The sequence below is a fragment of the Falco rusticolus genome, chromosome 3, assembly GCF_015220075.1.
Source record: "Falco rusticolus isolate bFalRus1 chromosome 3, bFalRus1.pri, whole genome shotgun sequence".
NCBI classification, from domain to species: domain Eukaryota; kingdom Metazoa; phylum Chordata; class Aves; order Falconiformes; family Falconidae; genus Falco; species Falco rusticolus.
Window position 1 is genome coordinate 35,903,898 of NC_051189.1, and position 16,521 is coordinate 35,920,418.

Sequence of the window (16,521 nt, forward strand, 5' to 3'; positions counted from 1 at the left end):
TGGAAAATTCACAGTGCAGTCACGGATTAGTTATGCTGAGCTGGGAGGCCCAAAAAATGAGACTGGCATAGGAAGATAGGATCTGTTCTCTGTCAAGGTGATGGCTTTTTACTGTTCAATCTGGGTAAGAATATTTCAATACTTAAAGGTATAAGGCTATAGATCAAATAGGGGATGTAGAAATATAAGGAAAATTTCATGTGAAAAATCCTTCAGGATCTGACAGTTTAAAAGATTGCTTTTTTACTGAACATTTGTTCATGGACCAAGAAGCGGCAAAATATGTAATTTGATATAATTTTGTTATGAATTTACTGCTAAATGCTACCCAACACAGGATGTTTTTCTGGAAAATGCAGTCATTATTATTATTATCATCATCATCATCATCATCATCATCGTCATCATCATCATCATCATCAACAAGAAAACTGTACCACAGATGCTAATTTTTTTTTTCATTCTTTGTTCCAAACAGTTGCTATCAGCCATAAAACATTTCTATTACAATGGATAGCTTCAGGTTCGGGGCCAACTACACAGAACTATAAATGTGGCTGATTGAAATACTGAACAATTTGGCCAGATTCTGGCTAATCATTTAGCTGCATGCCCGCACTTGGGAATAGAAAGTGCAAGCATCTTTGTTCTCCGCTGATCTTTGACACTGTTAAAAGTAAAGCTTTAACCACTCGGGAGTTTGGTATGCAATCGGGAGTATACTGCAGTGACACCTGGTGTTTAAAATGGAATTATTCCCTGTGAAGTGTGACTGTCAATTTACCTTTAACTGGGTACATATTCACTCAAAGACTCACAGTTCACCCTGTGTTCGTGGAGCACAGCATTATATTGAAGTAGAAAGTGTTGGAGCTGAAGAGTGGCTTGACATCAGTTGGTAGAAAATGTGTCTGACAGATTTGTTTCAAAAGCCCAAAATTGCAGTGACATGATCTTCCATGAATGGCTGTTATTCCTAGCACTGTAGCCGACGTGATACTTTATCTCTACTTCTTCTCAGCTGGTTATTACACAAATGAGATTGACCCTTCATATAACTCACAACTGGAATTTCCATGCAGCCTTTGTGGAAGGCTGATAGGCAAGAACAGAGATCTGCCAGTTCAGGCAGAAAACAGGAATCCCATGTGTGTCGTCGTGCTAGAAAGCATATTAGAGCTACAATAGATACTTCTGAAATAGTCCCTGCTAAAGAGCTTATTGACCAAAGTAGTCAAGATCTGCATATTTACAGATGTGACTGAAATGGAAATGTAAATCCCATCATCAGTTAATGTAATCAAGGATTATTAGGATAATATAATAACAAGGATCATTATTATTACGGTTACAGTTTGCCACAAGGTGAAGAAAAATTAAAGAAGATCTGGTAGCAATCTGTATATTTAGACTTCTGAACAATTTCTATTATATAAAAGCTTTTTATCACCTGATTTGAGGACCAGATATATGCTCCACATTTACATAGTAAATCTTTGAAATCCAGCAAGGACAAAACTAAGGCTAGCACTGGGGTTTTCCTTTGTTCAATAAAATTCTGTAAGGGTTTGGCTAAGCAACAGAAACCAGATTATCCAGAAAGTCCTTGTTTTCCTTCTTTGATTTTTCTGGGAAATTACGGGACTCTGCAAAAGAATACCCTGAACCTGAACTTTCTAAAGTTGCACTTGTGCCTCAAGTCAAATGGCAGAGAGCCAAGCCTTGTCCAGCAGATACTCAAAGGCTAGCACTCAAACTAGCATTAAGAGAACTTTTCCTTTCTCACCTGCAGCTTATTTTCAGCAGCAAAGTATTAAGAAAAAAAGATCTGGGCAAAATGAAGTCTGGGTGGGATCTGAAGGGAGAAAACAGCTGTTGCTCCAAATAATGTAGTGAGTCTTGCAGCCCAGCAGCAGAACCATCGTTGTGCTGTTCTGGGTTAGAGGGCTGAGGCTGTCATGGGCTGGAGTAGAGTTATTGGTAGCTTGTCTCTAAAATACCTAGGAACTGATATGAAAAAGGTCTGTAAGTCAAAAATTCAAGCACTTAAAACATGAGGAAAGTCTAAATTTCCAGTTGCTCATACAAGTTCAATTCTTCCCACAGTGCATTCACAGAATGGCTGAGATTGGAAGGGACCTCTGGGGGTCATCCTGTCCAACCCCCCTGCTCAAGCAGGGACACCCAGAGCTGGCTGCCCAGGACCATGTCCAAGTGGCTTTTGATTATTTCCAAGGATGGAGACTCCACAACCTTCCTGGGCAACATGTGGCAGCGCTCCATCACCCTCAGAGTGGAAAAGTGTTTCCTGACGTTCAGAGGGAACCTCCTGTGTTTTAGCACATGCCCAGTGCCTCTGGTCCTGTCACTGGGCAACAGTGAAAAAGCCTAGTTGTGTCTTCTTTGCATCTCCCTTTCAAGTACTTACAGACACTGACGAGATCCCCCCTGAGCCTTCTCTTCTCCAGGCTGAACAGTCCCAGCTCTCTCAGCCTTCCTTCATAAGACAAAGGCTACAGTGCTTTCATCACCTTTGCAGCCCTTCACTGGACTCTCTCAGTATGTCCGTGTCTCTTCTGTTCTGGGGATCCCAGAACTGGACCCAGCACTCCACGTGTGGTCTCACCAGTGCTGAGTGGAGGGGAAGGATCACCTCCTTTCACCTGCTGGCAATAGTTTGTCCAATGCAGCCCAGGCTACCATTTGCTGCCTTTCATGGACAAATTTCTGGCTCATGCTCAACTTGGTGTCCATTGGGATCCCTGTGCCTTTTCTGCCAAGCTGTTTTCCAGCAGGGCAGCCCCAGGATACAATGGTGCCTGGGATTGTGCCTCCCTAGGAGCCAGACTTCACATTTCCCCTTGGTGAACTTCATGAGGTTCCTGTTGGCTCATTTCTCTAGGCTGTTGAGGTCTCTCCGTGTGGCAGTATGACTGCCTGTCTGGTATATCAGCCACTCCTTCCAGTTTTGTGTCATCTGCAGACTACTCCAAATCACTTTCCTGTCCTTCATGTGCTTGGGGGACATTTCCAGGATTAATTGTTCCATCACCTTCCCAGGGATCAAGGTGAGGCTGATCAGCCTGTAGTTCCCTGGGTACTCCTTCAGGTTATTTTTGAAGATAGGACTGACATTTGCTTTCCCCCTGTCTTCATGCACCTCAACAGTGGCCTTGCAATGGTATCAGCCAGCTCCCTCAGCATCTTTGGGTGCACCCTATTGGGACCCATGGACTCGCAGATGTCTAGTTTGCTTAAGCATTCTGTAGTCTGAGCCTCTTCCACCAAGGGCGCATCTCCCTTGCTCCAAACTTCCCCTCTGTCTCCAGGTCCTTGGGTTGCTACAGGCTGGTCTTACTGGTAAAGACGGAGGTGAAGAAAGCATTCAGTACCTCAGCCTTTTCCATGTCCTGTGTCACCAGGGCCCCTGCTATCTTCAGCAGAAGGCCCACATTTGCCCTCATCTTCCTTGTGCCACTGATATACTTACAGAAGCCCTTCTTGTTGCTTTTGAGATCCCTCCCAGATTTAATTCTAGTTGGCCTTTGGCTTTCCCAACTGGGTCTCTGCATGCTTGGACAGTGTCTCTGTATTCCTCACAGGTTACCTGTCCCTGCTTCGACCTTTTGTGTGCTCCTCGTTCATCCATGCCAGGCCTCCTGGTGTTTTTGCTCAACTTCCTGCTCCTTAAGATAGACCACTCTTGACCTTGGCGGAGGTGAGGCTTGAATATCAATCAGCTTTCTTGGGCCCCTCTTCCCTCCAGAGCCTTATCCCATTGGACTCTTTCAAGCAGATCCCATCCATCCACCTCATTCACCAAATAAGGGGATTCTTGTGGAAAAGTAGTATTGTGACCCGATTTTCAATAACTTCCTCTTTAATTGCTTGATCATATGTGGATTCTTTTCCCCACAGAAACTGTCTCAGTGAGTTTTAAGCACAAAAATAGCAAGAAACTGTAGGAAATATGTGAAGGTATTTGTAAATCTGAGATTTCTTTCCCTCCAGAATTTGCAGCCTAGGTAATACTTAAAGGTGCAGTACATGATTGAAAGGTGTTGATTGCCACATGCCTATGACAGGTCTGTGGGTGACACTATGAAGGTTGCTAAGTGGAAAGGTAAGATGACAAAGATCCTGTCCTTTGTAATTTGCAAGTAAAATACTCATTGGGTAGATGAGTGCAAAGAGATAAGTGGGAGTAAAGTCCATTATCTGTTGTTCATTGTAGTAGGATCTTTATGATACTCTAGACAGATTATTTTTTTGCATGGCTTCCAAATTTCCACTAGGTCCTCCTAGGCTCACCTACAGTGCTCTCCAATACATGTGGTGTCTAGAGAGCCTCCTAGCTCAGACACAGTTTGCTTTTGCAGCCGAAGTTACCAGAACATACAATTGTCTCTGGCACATAGCATAACGTCCTCTGAGCTGCCTCAGCACAGCTCCAGCCTTGGTCCTGCAGGTCCAGCACCAAGCCCCAGATAATGAGCCTCCTTGGAGCCAAGCAAGCCTGTGCAGAGGGAACTGGTATGTCCGCACCAGCACTGTGGTTTGGCCACAAACTAGGTAATTACTACACATAAGGGAGGTAATTAGGTGGTTTTATTTGTTCAGTTATGTGTGTGCATGTGTGTCAAGGGGGAGGGGAGAAGACAGAGAATCACAAGTTTGATATTGTGTAACTTCCCTTTTCAAAGCTTTTCTTATGCACTTTTCCACTTTGAATTGTCCAAGCAATGGCCTAGTGAAAATTGTCAAGAGAACTGAAGACAGCAAAAAAATGAAAGAGGAGCCTCCCATCCTGAGTGAGATTTCCAGTTGTTTGTGGTCAGTTTAGCGTGGTTCACAGAAGAGAGTGTGGAAGCAGAGAACACTACCACTGGAAATGTGTCAGCTGGAGGCAACACCACCATGAGGTGCCACAGCAACAGAAACCCAGTTCATGAAGGGAAGATGGCCTGGGGGTTATCCTGCACCTTTCAGACACATGTATGACAAAATTAAAATTAACATGACTATTCTTGCACCTGAGGTGGCTGTACAGGCATGTTCTTAACAAATTAAGTAATTTTAAATTAATCTAAAAACTTTCAAAATACGCATTATTCCTTTTTGTACCCAAGTCAAGCAACTTTCCATTTGCTTTCAAAAAAAAAAACCAAAACAACTTTAACATGCATGGAGGATACCTGTGAGGATACTATAGCCCTAGATACTTAACACAAAATAAGAGTTAAGTGTCTGGGTGCCCTGTACCACTAATGGATTTAGGGACCTTCAAAGGAGTCTCAGACAGGTAATGTACCAAGAACAAGCTGCTTGAGGTAGTCACTGAGGAATGCAGAGGACAATATTATGGGTTTGCCAGCCCCTTTCAGGGACCAACCTAAGATAAGCAGGTATTTCCTGGTAGTCATCTTTCATAGACACAAACCATTCCAGTTTGTTCTGACAGTTTGTGTCTTGAAACCTGTGTGTTGGGTGAGATGATGACAACTACTATTTGTAGCATGAAAAAAAATTAGCCTGAAGAAATACTTAGCACATAGTCTCTTCTGGAGAAGTCAACTATGAACTCATTCAGAGACTAAGAAACGATGACTTCATCTGTATGGGGAGCTCATGTCCTTTTAGTTAAAAATGTCTCTGTTTGTGCACCCTTGCACTCTTCGCAAACCCGCATAAATCCAGTGCTTTAAAACTATGTATCATCTCCATTATAGTACACTGAGGAATGCAAAGTGTTATACAGACTGCATTTAGAGTCAATTTAGAGCAGTGCTTGAACTCGTTTGAGATTAAAATCTGGTCAGGCCAGGACATCCCTCCCTGATTTCAGTGAAGTCCAGATTTCCCTCCAGTGTGTTAGAACTAACAACAGAAACTGCATATTGAGGGTCTTGTCTCCAGTGATGCACACGCAATCTTCATACTTCAGGAAAAAGAAAGCTGCAGCACTGAAAGCCAGGCAAGTCAAAAAGTTTCATTTGAAGTATAGTTCATTCATGGTGAAATTAATTCACCTATTCCTCTGTAAAGCACATTTTCAATAGAGGAAAAAGAATGAGAATGCTATCACATCACAAGGAGTTATTGCTACTGCTACACTTAGTCTTCACGGCTAGAGAGGACAGTTTGAGGTGGGTGACTGAACTACAGGAATTTTCTTCAGACAGACTTTGTCTACATCTGCTTAATTTATTGGGTTTTTTTAAGTACACATCCACTGAGTCGGACTGCTAACCTGGCAGCTCCTGTTCTTTGCCTGAGAGATCCAGTTTGGTAGACTTCAGTGATGTTACGCTTGGGGCTAAAGCCAAAGCATAACTTAAGACACCAAAAATCACTCAAAACCTGGAAGTGCAATGCAGACCTACTACTGTTCAGCAGCTGCTTGGTTAACCCTAGAGATACGTACATTCAATACATGCTCCCCTGTATGACCTGCAAGTCCTTTAAGCACGTGCTTGCATGACAACTAGACCATCCCAGCAGTAATCTAATTCAAGTAAATAGGTGTCTGATTTAATTATGTAGGTGCCATTGGGATCCAGAGCCTATACAGATCATATTCTGAGGGCACTGATCCAGCAGACATGTTCTGAGCACACAACTCAACATCAGGGAGTACAGCATAAAAACAAACTGCCACAGGCGCATTCAGAGAAGGTGGGACATTTTCTGGTTAAATGCTAGGCAAGGTTGTATGCTCTATTCCCAGGCAAACAGGCTTTAAACCCACCTCCCTGCCTCCAGAAGAGATCTCAAACCACTGTGTTAACCTGACATGAGAGAATGCTTCACCCTTCCTGTTGAAACAGGGCCACTGTTACTGCATCCAGTTTGTGGATTTGACACCAAAGACCTAACCACTAACTGCTGTTGTATGTTTGCCTTTCCTTACCACACTGAAAAAGCGTTTTGCCTTTCCTAGACAGCTGAATGGCCATGGAGTGACTGGCTCTGAATCCATCAATGGTCTCCACAGGGTCCAGGACTTCAAATGTTCTCCCTTCTCAATGCACTCCTGAGGGTGCTGTCATCCTTGTTATGTAGGTTTGGGGCACCCACGTAGCTTTCCTCATGCACTAGAAAGGTACCTTGGCTGTTTAATTCCATGTTGGGGCAGAAATAAAACGCTTGCCATTCAGATGTCAATAATTCCCTAACCCATTTCTGTACCTGACGAAAGGTCCTGTAGCAAAAGGATGAGAAGAGAGGCAATCCCCAGAGTCCATGGTCTTGGACAGCTTTAGTGTACTTACTTGTTTCTACCACATATATCCGCTTGTAATAACAGTCACTGGTGAACAGCTTCTGGTCCTGCTCATTTTATTGTGAGCAATATTTGTGGTTCAAGGGATGTACCACTCACTCCACTGAGCACAAAAGAAAGCATGCATCCCAGAGAAAATTTTGGACCAGCATGGCCATCCAGGGAGATTGCCAAGTCTTCTGTTCCTAATGGGAAGAAGGTTGGTACTGCACGGTACAAGAAACTCTTATTGTTTGTGTCTTATGAGGTGGAAGAGACAGGAGGGGAGAGAAAAGGACAAGAGACAGAATGTGGTCAGGTTTAATTTTCCCTTCTAAAATTCCAAAGTTGAATCTACGATCAAAGTTTCAGTCTTGGGTTCTGGCAGATACACAGGGCAGCATCCTCTGTACAGATGTCTCAGAGTTCTGGGAGGTTTTAAGTTCAAAATAGTGACTTCAGCATTCAATAGCCCTGGCAAGTGTTAAGAGGAAAGCTTTGGCATGCGTTAAGGATCTCAAAAAGAGCAGGGAGGTCTGCTGCCAAAAGCTCTCCATTTCAAACTCAGTTCCTATTGCTGTTCATTAGAGCTGCTGTTCCTACACCTGGAAAAAAAGACAAAGGACAGGGAGAGGATGAGGCTCTTCATTTCAAAGAACTGTTCAGTTCTTGCATTCTTGCCCCTAGGTTTTTGGTGGAACATTCTTAAGTGAAATAATTATTGACTATGCTTCTCAGCTTGCGTTTGGTTTAGGCAGCAACAAAGGCTTTTTTGGCAATTGGGCTTAATCTAGAAGCTGAAAACAATGCTCAGTGTTTCTTAAAAACAAACAATGTTCTTACTGTTTGTCAAGAGTGGGTGTTTTTGGGGGTTTTTTTTGTCCTCTGGTGCTATTTTGAGTTCTAGCATGTCTATTGTACACAGGCTGGAGTGCTCACTCTGGTTGTTTACAACAATTTCCCTCATGTTGCCAGGCTTTTCTTCTGTGAAAAATAATTTTGTAGGCAATGTACAAAACAAGCTGCAGTGTAAATAAACGGAGTATGTGTGAAAAGTGTTGGCTCGACCCCCCTCAAAATTGTCTCTAGCCCTAAAACTGTCGTGAGAGCATGAAACACTCTTGACAAGTCAAAAGCACAGTAGGTGCCTACTTGGATTCAGTGTTAACAGATTGGTTTGTTTGTGCAAATCTAGAATTGAAAAGATTTCTCTAATTTCAGTGTCTTTAGGATAGGCTCTGGTGATTACCCAGATTTCACTCTGGCTCTGCCAAGCTCACTGCGGTCACAGCTGTAGTTGCCACTGACATGACTGTGACCACTGATTTCAGCGCTGGAGGATTTTTTGCAGTACTTTCTTTGCACTAGCTGGATTTTTTACTTTCTTTGCAGTAGCTGGAAACTGTTTTTGTGGGCAGCCATGCCTGGCTGGCCACATCTGGGAGCTAATAGGGGATAGAATTGCTTTGTACCGCTGTGCTTTCATGTTTTTCACAAAAGTGGAACTGACCTGATGCACACCTGGGAGTGCCTTATGGTCATAGAACAAATCCAGTAGTTTGCCGACTTTTTTATTAAACTTTTCTGGGAGAGGGCTAAGTACAACACCTCACTGTGATATGGATTCTCTGGAGAAACAAGCAACGAGTGAAGTGATGGGGAATGCTCTTGATATCAGGGCTTCAAAGTACAGTGAAGTTGGTGCTTGTTAACTTAGCAAGCTGTACGGAAGAACTTTGCCTTCTTGCGTCAGAAAGACCAAGATGAGACCAAGGGCACTTAATGAAGTGATTCACAATGTGCACATACAAATTACTGTATGCTCCTGCTCCCACACACACACACATTGTGATAGTCAATTACAGCAAGAACCATTCCTTGGCTAGAACCATCCCTTGCTAGTCATTTTTCATTACATAAAATGACTCCTGGAAGGTGCTGTAATTAAGACAGACAATCTGTGTACCACAGTACCAAAGCGGGTCAATCTGTGGCTGGGAAAACCTACTGCCTAGGCTGTAAGGGAAGGGTGAGTTGCACCTGATGCCAATGTTGCTGTTTTCTCATTGGGTTTGCCCATCACATCCCATGCATTTGCACATGCCGTGCTGGGGGTCATATATCGTTCCCATCTCTTCACCACCCACTCATGCCCATGGCTTGTAGCCTAATCCTCCAACCAGGTGAGCCACTCAGCCACCAGCGAGCAGACAAACAAATCCAAGGCAAAGCAAACCTAACAGTTTACTACAAGCACTCTTAGCAGAAAACTCCAGCTAGGACATTGCTGAGGTATCCACATGTACTGAGGGCATCACATACAACCTTGTATCAGAAGAGCATTGTAGTGATTCTAAGCTGGACACTGGCAAGTCAGGAAAAGCCTGAGGTGATTTGGCCTCCTTGTGTGCCTATATCATATAAAAGTCTTTAATTAAAGTCACATGCTGTCTTTAACCACTAGCCCTTTGTTTGACCCAGTGCACAGAATGGACAATACTCACTTAATGAGAAGCTAGTCAGTATTTTATTTTTTGCTTGCTGTTTAGCATGTGGCCCCATCCTTTGTTTACCACATGCTTCTCAAATCCTGCTATAAAAACCTAATGATTAAGTCCCTGTTGGGTGCATTAGAGCATTTGATTGTTTCATGAACATTCATGGCATTTATTTCCCTAACTCTATGGCATACTTATTATCTGGTGAGTGTCTGTATGGTCCAACAAAGCTGAATATAGTAATACTGAAAAAGATAAAAACAAGCATGCAAGGAAAAATTGTCCATGAGAGGGCCACACATGAGCTGCTAAGTATCTTCAAGTTAGAAGATTGTGGTCTAGATGACAGCCTCAACCAGTCTACATGAAAAGGGCTGCTACTTAATGGATGTGTTATCCTGACCAGTGACAGCTCTAATTCTTCTTATCTAGTGGATATCTCAACAGGAAATCTGGTATGTGCATGCAAGCGTATAACACAAGGGAGATTTAAGATAAAAATGTTGCACTGCACAAAACATTTTTAAAAAATAATCCTTAGAGCACTGAAGCATACAGTTATACTGTAAATTCTCCCTACTGGCTTTGTGACCAAAATCAGGGGCCAGCAGAAAGGAGCTTGTGTCATTCTCCTGTGTGCCCCTTTTCACAGTTACAGTTCTCACATGCTCATCCCTGCAAGCTTGGGGACAGCCACCAGAATCCTCACTGATGGCTACCGCACAGACACATTTTCATGTGTTGTCATAACCACTCTGGTGTAAATTATGCAAGAAACACAGCTCTTGCAAATGGGTGTCTCATCTCTTCCAAATGCTAAACATGCGCACCTTCTTCTCAGTGTTGGAGAAAAATCTGACTCAGATATGCCACCACAGACAAGAACACTGTCACGTGGTCTAAGAGCTAGGGAATTTTTTACAAGTCATTATTAAAACAGGATGACAAAGGAAGGTATTAACAAGGCTTGCACATATCTCACTAGGATGGATGCCACTGTCCTCAAGAGCTGCCCCAACTTGCACACTCAGACTTCTTTGAGAGCAGTTTCTGAATGCCCAGAAGTAGTCGTTGCTGGAATTACCTCCCCCTGAACCTGAAATAATTAGGCTGGCCCCAAAAATGGTCAAGTAACTCAGAAATGGTGTTTTGGTAGACTGTATGATCACGCAAGCCAGCACAGAAAGGAAGATCCCTTTCTATTTACCAATTGCTTAAGAGATGGTGTCCTGGTTTCAGCTGGGATAGGGTTCATTCTCTTCTTACTAGCTGGTGCAGTGCTGTGTCTTGGATTTGGCATGAGAACGATGCTGACAGCACACTGGTGGTGTTAGTTGTTGCTCGGTCATGTTTATACTAAGTCAAGGACTTTTCAGTTTCCCAGGCCCTGCCAGCAAGAGGACTGGAGGGGCACGGGACACTGGGAGGGGACACAGCCAGGACAGGTGACCCGAACTAGCCAAAGGGATATTCCATACTATATGGCATCATGCTGAGTATATAAGCTGGGGGAAGAAGAAAGTGGGGGACATCTGGTATTATGGTGTTTGTCTTCCTGAGTAATCATTACGTGAGATGGAGCCCGGCTTTCCTGGAGATGGCTGAGCACCTGCCTGCCGATGCAAAGTAGTAAACTAATTCCCTGTTTTGCTTTGCTTGCATGAGTGGCTTTTGCTTTACCTACTAAATTGTTCTTATCTGAACCCTCGAGTTTTACGTTCCTTTCCAATTCTCCTCCCCATCCCTCTGGGTGAGGGGGGCAGTGAGCGAATGGCTGTGTGGTACTTGGTTGCCGGCCAGGGTTAAACCATAACAGATGGTTAATAACACTGTCCAGTTTTCTGATGAGCTGGTGAAAAATTATGTCCAGAACCCCTGAGAACTGACAGTTGTAGTGCATCTTAGATTGCCTCAAGAAAGAGGTCAGCTGCACTGTGACACTTAATGTTAGAAAGAATTAGGGCTGCTGCCAGTGGGATTTCCTAAACAGAATATGTACATATGCTATGTGGTACACAGGCAAGATAAAATTCAAAACTTCACGGACATCTCAAATTTTCTGGAAGGCTGCAACAAACCTTGTGTTTCCCAGAGGTGTCAGCGACATTATGTGTACTGCATGGCTGATCTGCCCATGTGCTGGATACAGCTAACAGACCAAAAGAAGAGATGTTTTCTTTAGCTCAAATCAGCATGGACTCTCTGGCACATGTTTGCTCATGTTAGTCCAGTTTCCTAACCATAATTCTACTCATCTCCCCAAATGCATGCTGTAATTTACTTTCAATATGTACTTTTCCACTTCTGTGGAAAACTAAGGGGGATGCTTTTCTTCTAGAGAGAAAGCTTTTCAGTATGGAATTGCACTGAATTGCTCAAGGAAGCCATTGGCTTGCCAAACTGAGGATGTCAAAAGGGAAAGAGAAATGGATTACTCCTCCACCTCTTTCCCTTTTTCTTTTCTACTAAGTCTAAAAAAAAGAGACTTTTAAATACAGTGAGACATTGATTTTAAGTCTACCACCAAATCATTCTCCAATTTTTCAGTTGTAATAGCTACTTATCTAGCAGTGACATTGTAAAAGAACTTTATTTCTCCAAGTACCACTTGGTGTGGTTAAAGAATCCAGTAAAACTGAGACTAATTTGCTGTCAGTGCTGGTGCACTAGACCATGAGGTTGTGTGTCAGTAGAAATCTGCATGTGACACACAGATTACAGGCTATTTTATATTGTCAAAATCAATCCTTCATTCAAATAAATGCATTATCTGAACCCTAGTTATTTCTGTTAGAAATGCTGCAGCTTGTTAAGAAAAGGGCATAAAGTCTTTCTCTGTAAGTTCTTGATCATTGCATTACAATTCCAAGCCATTTGTGAAATACTCCATCATTTAATTTACAGCCTGTTTCTCTCTGTGTGGGCTTCGATTACAGAATCATCAATCATTATACAGTATTAGCCCTGTGATGAACCATGCACTGGGTTTTTTTAGCTCTGGCCCCCAAATAAAGCCTTTAGTTTCTTCCCCATTACCTTCTGTTCCTCATAATTGCTGACAGGCAAACTGGAAAATCGTCCCTTTTATTCAATCACCTTGCTCTTTTTCAACAGTGGGAATTTGGGGCAGATTCAGTAACAATCCTTCTGGCTTCATCTAGTGCTACCAAGTCTCATGGATGGGTTTTTAAATCCTTCATTATCAAGCAAATATTCAGTACATGATTGGAAGCTGCTTCCCTGATTTTAACTCTGAATGGAATTCAAGCTTGATCAATGGAAAAATTTCAACAGGCCCAGCCCCTGTTGGTACACATCTACATGCAAGACTCGTGGCTTAATTATGCTTTGAGGGAACAAATGCACCAAAATAATTATATTTCTTGCCATTGCTGGAATCTTCAGGCCAGGGCAGCACACCAGTATCAAGGTGGCTGGAGCATAGTAGAGGTCTGTGGTTTTTTTTACCTGGGGTGGGAATGCTGACAGCTAGAAGATGTTTTAGCTACAATGTGACTTGTGTCAGAAGCTATGTAAATCTGTAAAGGTGGTGAGATCCCAGTGGAGCACAGCCCAAAACAGGTTTGTAGAAATGCTGGGTCTGTTAAGAAGAGCTGGAGGTGGCTGCTTGAGTGGCAAAGACCAGGGTCACACTGCAGTAAAATGCCTATTTGAGTGCAAAACCAAAACCCAATAATTTTTTAACGCTTTATAATGATACAATCTCTCTGAGCAAGATTTACTACATCTCTGAGCAAGTAATGATGCACAGGCAACCTCACATAGCTGGGTGGCAGTTCAGGCACTGTCTTTAGTGGAACCTTGCCCTAGATTTAACAGCCCAAAGCTATGGTATCTTTCCCACCCAACATCATGAGTACCAGGTGGAAGTGATCAGTGGCTCACAGCTCAGGCTGATCTGGCACTTGGAGCAAGAGAGAAGTGACAGCAATTCTCCCAGACAGGCTGTTACTTGTGAACACGTTATTTGTGGCTTATTGCTGTGAGTGTAGTGTAGCACTGACATAGCTTTCTTGCAAGATTTTTATGCCACCACCTTTGGTTTTGTGGTACTGATGTCAGAGCATGCGTTACATACAGAAGCAAATGCCCTGGCTGATCCACTGCACTCATCAGTGGGAAATTGTACCTCAGGAGGCAGTACAGGCCTCTGGAATGCAGGTAGATAGTGAGTAGGGCAGATCTTCACAGATTTGCATAGAAGCCTCTGAAATACTATAAATAAATTATATCCTTTACTGCACATGGATTGGGAGTACAACAGCCAAATCCTGAACTGAGAGCAACTTCCCTATAGAGAAGGTACCATTAAGGCCTATTTGGGGTTTTTTCAGCATTAATACTTTTTACTTCTCTCACGTATTTTCTGCCTGTGTTGGTGGATCTGGATTTTCTGTGAACTAGGAGCTCTGAACAATATTGCTTTTATTCTTTTGAGAAAGTTGGTTTAGTAAATGTATTTAGTTTAATAAGGAATTCACTGTGCTCATCCATTTTCTGAAATCAAACCCAGCTTTGGAGATTAATTGCTGTTCTCCTGGAGCAATTAAAAGAGAAGTCTAGCTGGCAGCAATGCAAGGCTTTTGGGGTCTGTTTTCTAAAACAAATTTTTTGTCTCATACATCAAGATAAAATAATGTTCCTTGTCTTAATAAAATTTCAGAAAGAAGAAAGAGGCTGATCACCTCTCTTGGAAAAAAATTTAAAACTTGTTACTCCAGGATCATGCATTATTATACGCAGTTGTGTTCAACATATTCATTGACAGAAGTAATGTGATAAACATAAGATATTGTTTAGCCACATTTTATTTCTTACTAACATGAATGAAAATAAAACCCAGATTGTAAATACACCTTCAAAAAAGCTTAACTCCTGGGTTTACTTCTCTGTTACTGCCTAGTTCTATTCATTGAAATAAATGAGCAACATAAGGCCCTGTTTCCATGAGAGATTTCTCTAAATGAACACATTTTCATCATTTAGGTGATGATAACGATGATGCCCTGCTCCAGCTGAAGTAAGATAAACACACAAATGGAACACCTTTTGTACCTATACCACCATCCCATCCCATCCCATCCCATCCCATCCCATCCCATCCCATCCCATCCCATCCCATCCCATCCCATCCCATCCCATCATTACCCATCAGAAAATCATACCTGTGTGGCTGTTTTGCAGTGAGTAGTATAGAACAGGGATGAGTTTGCTAATAGTTGGTTTGTTTTTAAATGCAAGCTATTTAGAACCACTGAGCTCTGACTACACAAGAGCACTTTACCTGTGAAGTATCTTCATTTCAGAAAAGGTATATATCTTAAACCTAGGGGCAAGAAGAGCTTTTAAACCCAAATGTTGGAGTGGCCAGGAGTCCCTAGAAAAGACTAGGGATTACAAGTACAAGAGAAAGCCTCTGTAAGTGGCAACATACAATGTGGCTCATGCCCATGACCTTAATTGGAAAATTAGAAATTAAGATGATGAATGTCTAATATTTCTAGATTTCACTGCATGTATTTTGTAATTGCATAATAAAAAATAAATATCCATCTATTTCTAATAGCTCTCTTTCTGAATAACTCAGACAAAGGTGAGGTAAGTGTCTGGGGCAGGAAGATGATTATTTTGTTATGTTGCAGTGGAACTGAGAGAAATGCTTACAAGAAAACAATACTGAACATGATTTGAAGAGAAATGATCCCAGTTTAAAAAGCATACTTGTCACAAATACTTCAGTCAGACTTAACAGCTAAATGAGGTCTGTATGTGTTTACCTGCTAACTGGTGAAGAGCTTAATGGAGACACTGGCGTGAAAAAATAAAAGGGGCTGCTGATCTGATGTTACCTAAGGTTTTACTATTGCCTATTCTCTAATTCTTGTGGCCAAATTAGACATATGGCCACATCAGGACATGTAACTGGGACACCACTGGCCTCTTCCTTCTCAAATGAAGAACAGTTTCTGTTAATCTTGCATTGAAAGAGAAGGGGGTTTTTATTTCTACTGTGAACAGTGACATAATACATACACATTTACAATGTATTCACCCAAAATAAAATCAAAGAGGTGAAGGAGAGTTGCATTCAAGGATTAAAACCACAAACAAATGTGTTTATGTATTTCAAAGAAGCAACACATGAGGAAAGAGAAGTTCTGAATTTAAACCCTTTTGAATGAGATGGAGAATCAAACAGCAATGGAAAGCAGAACTACTAAGGTATTATCCATTCGAAGGCAAGAATACACATGAAAATGACTACTAAATCCATTGTCACAAATGTCTTTGAGTTCAGTGAAGCAGAGATATTTAGTGAGTTGGCATTGCTCGAAACCCACTAATCTCCATGAGCAGACTGAGATTCCAAGCAGACCAGAGAGCAAACCATTGTTAATCATAATAAAGAATTCGCTGTATTCAAATGAAGTCACAGCAAAGTGGATGTGTGCCAGTGCAGCACCAGTGTTCCAAGAGAAAGGCAAGCTATGAAATTATAGACCCTTCATCTCAATGTCTGCAATTTGCAAAATAAAAGAGTACAATCGAGGAGTACATTTGCAAAATGCATGTTCAAACGGAGTATCATTCTCTGTAATCTACTTGTGGATAACTAGCAGGGATAGATGGTGTTCGTTAACTAATCTCCTTTTTGAAAAAACTATGCTACACTTTAGTTATTAAACTTAAAATATTCAAAATAATAATTCATGTGACAGGCTGCTCACATAATGCTCTGTG

The 16,521-nt window shown here is 42.1% G+C and overlaps 1 protein-coding gene across 12 annotated transcripts in view; it reads left to right on the top strand.

Moving 5' to 3' along the window:
* LOC119144790 (zinc finger protein 704-like) overlaps positions 1-16,521 on the top strand; it is a 240,270-nt gene that overhangs the window by 116,584 nt on the left and 107,165 nt on the right. The gene's annotated exons all lie outside the window — the stretch shown is intronic.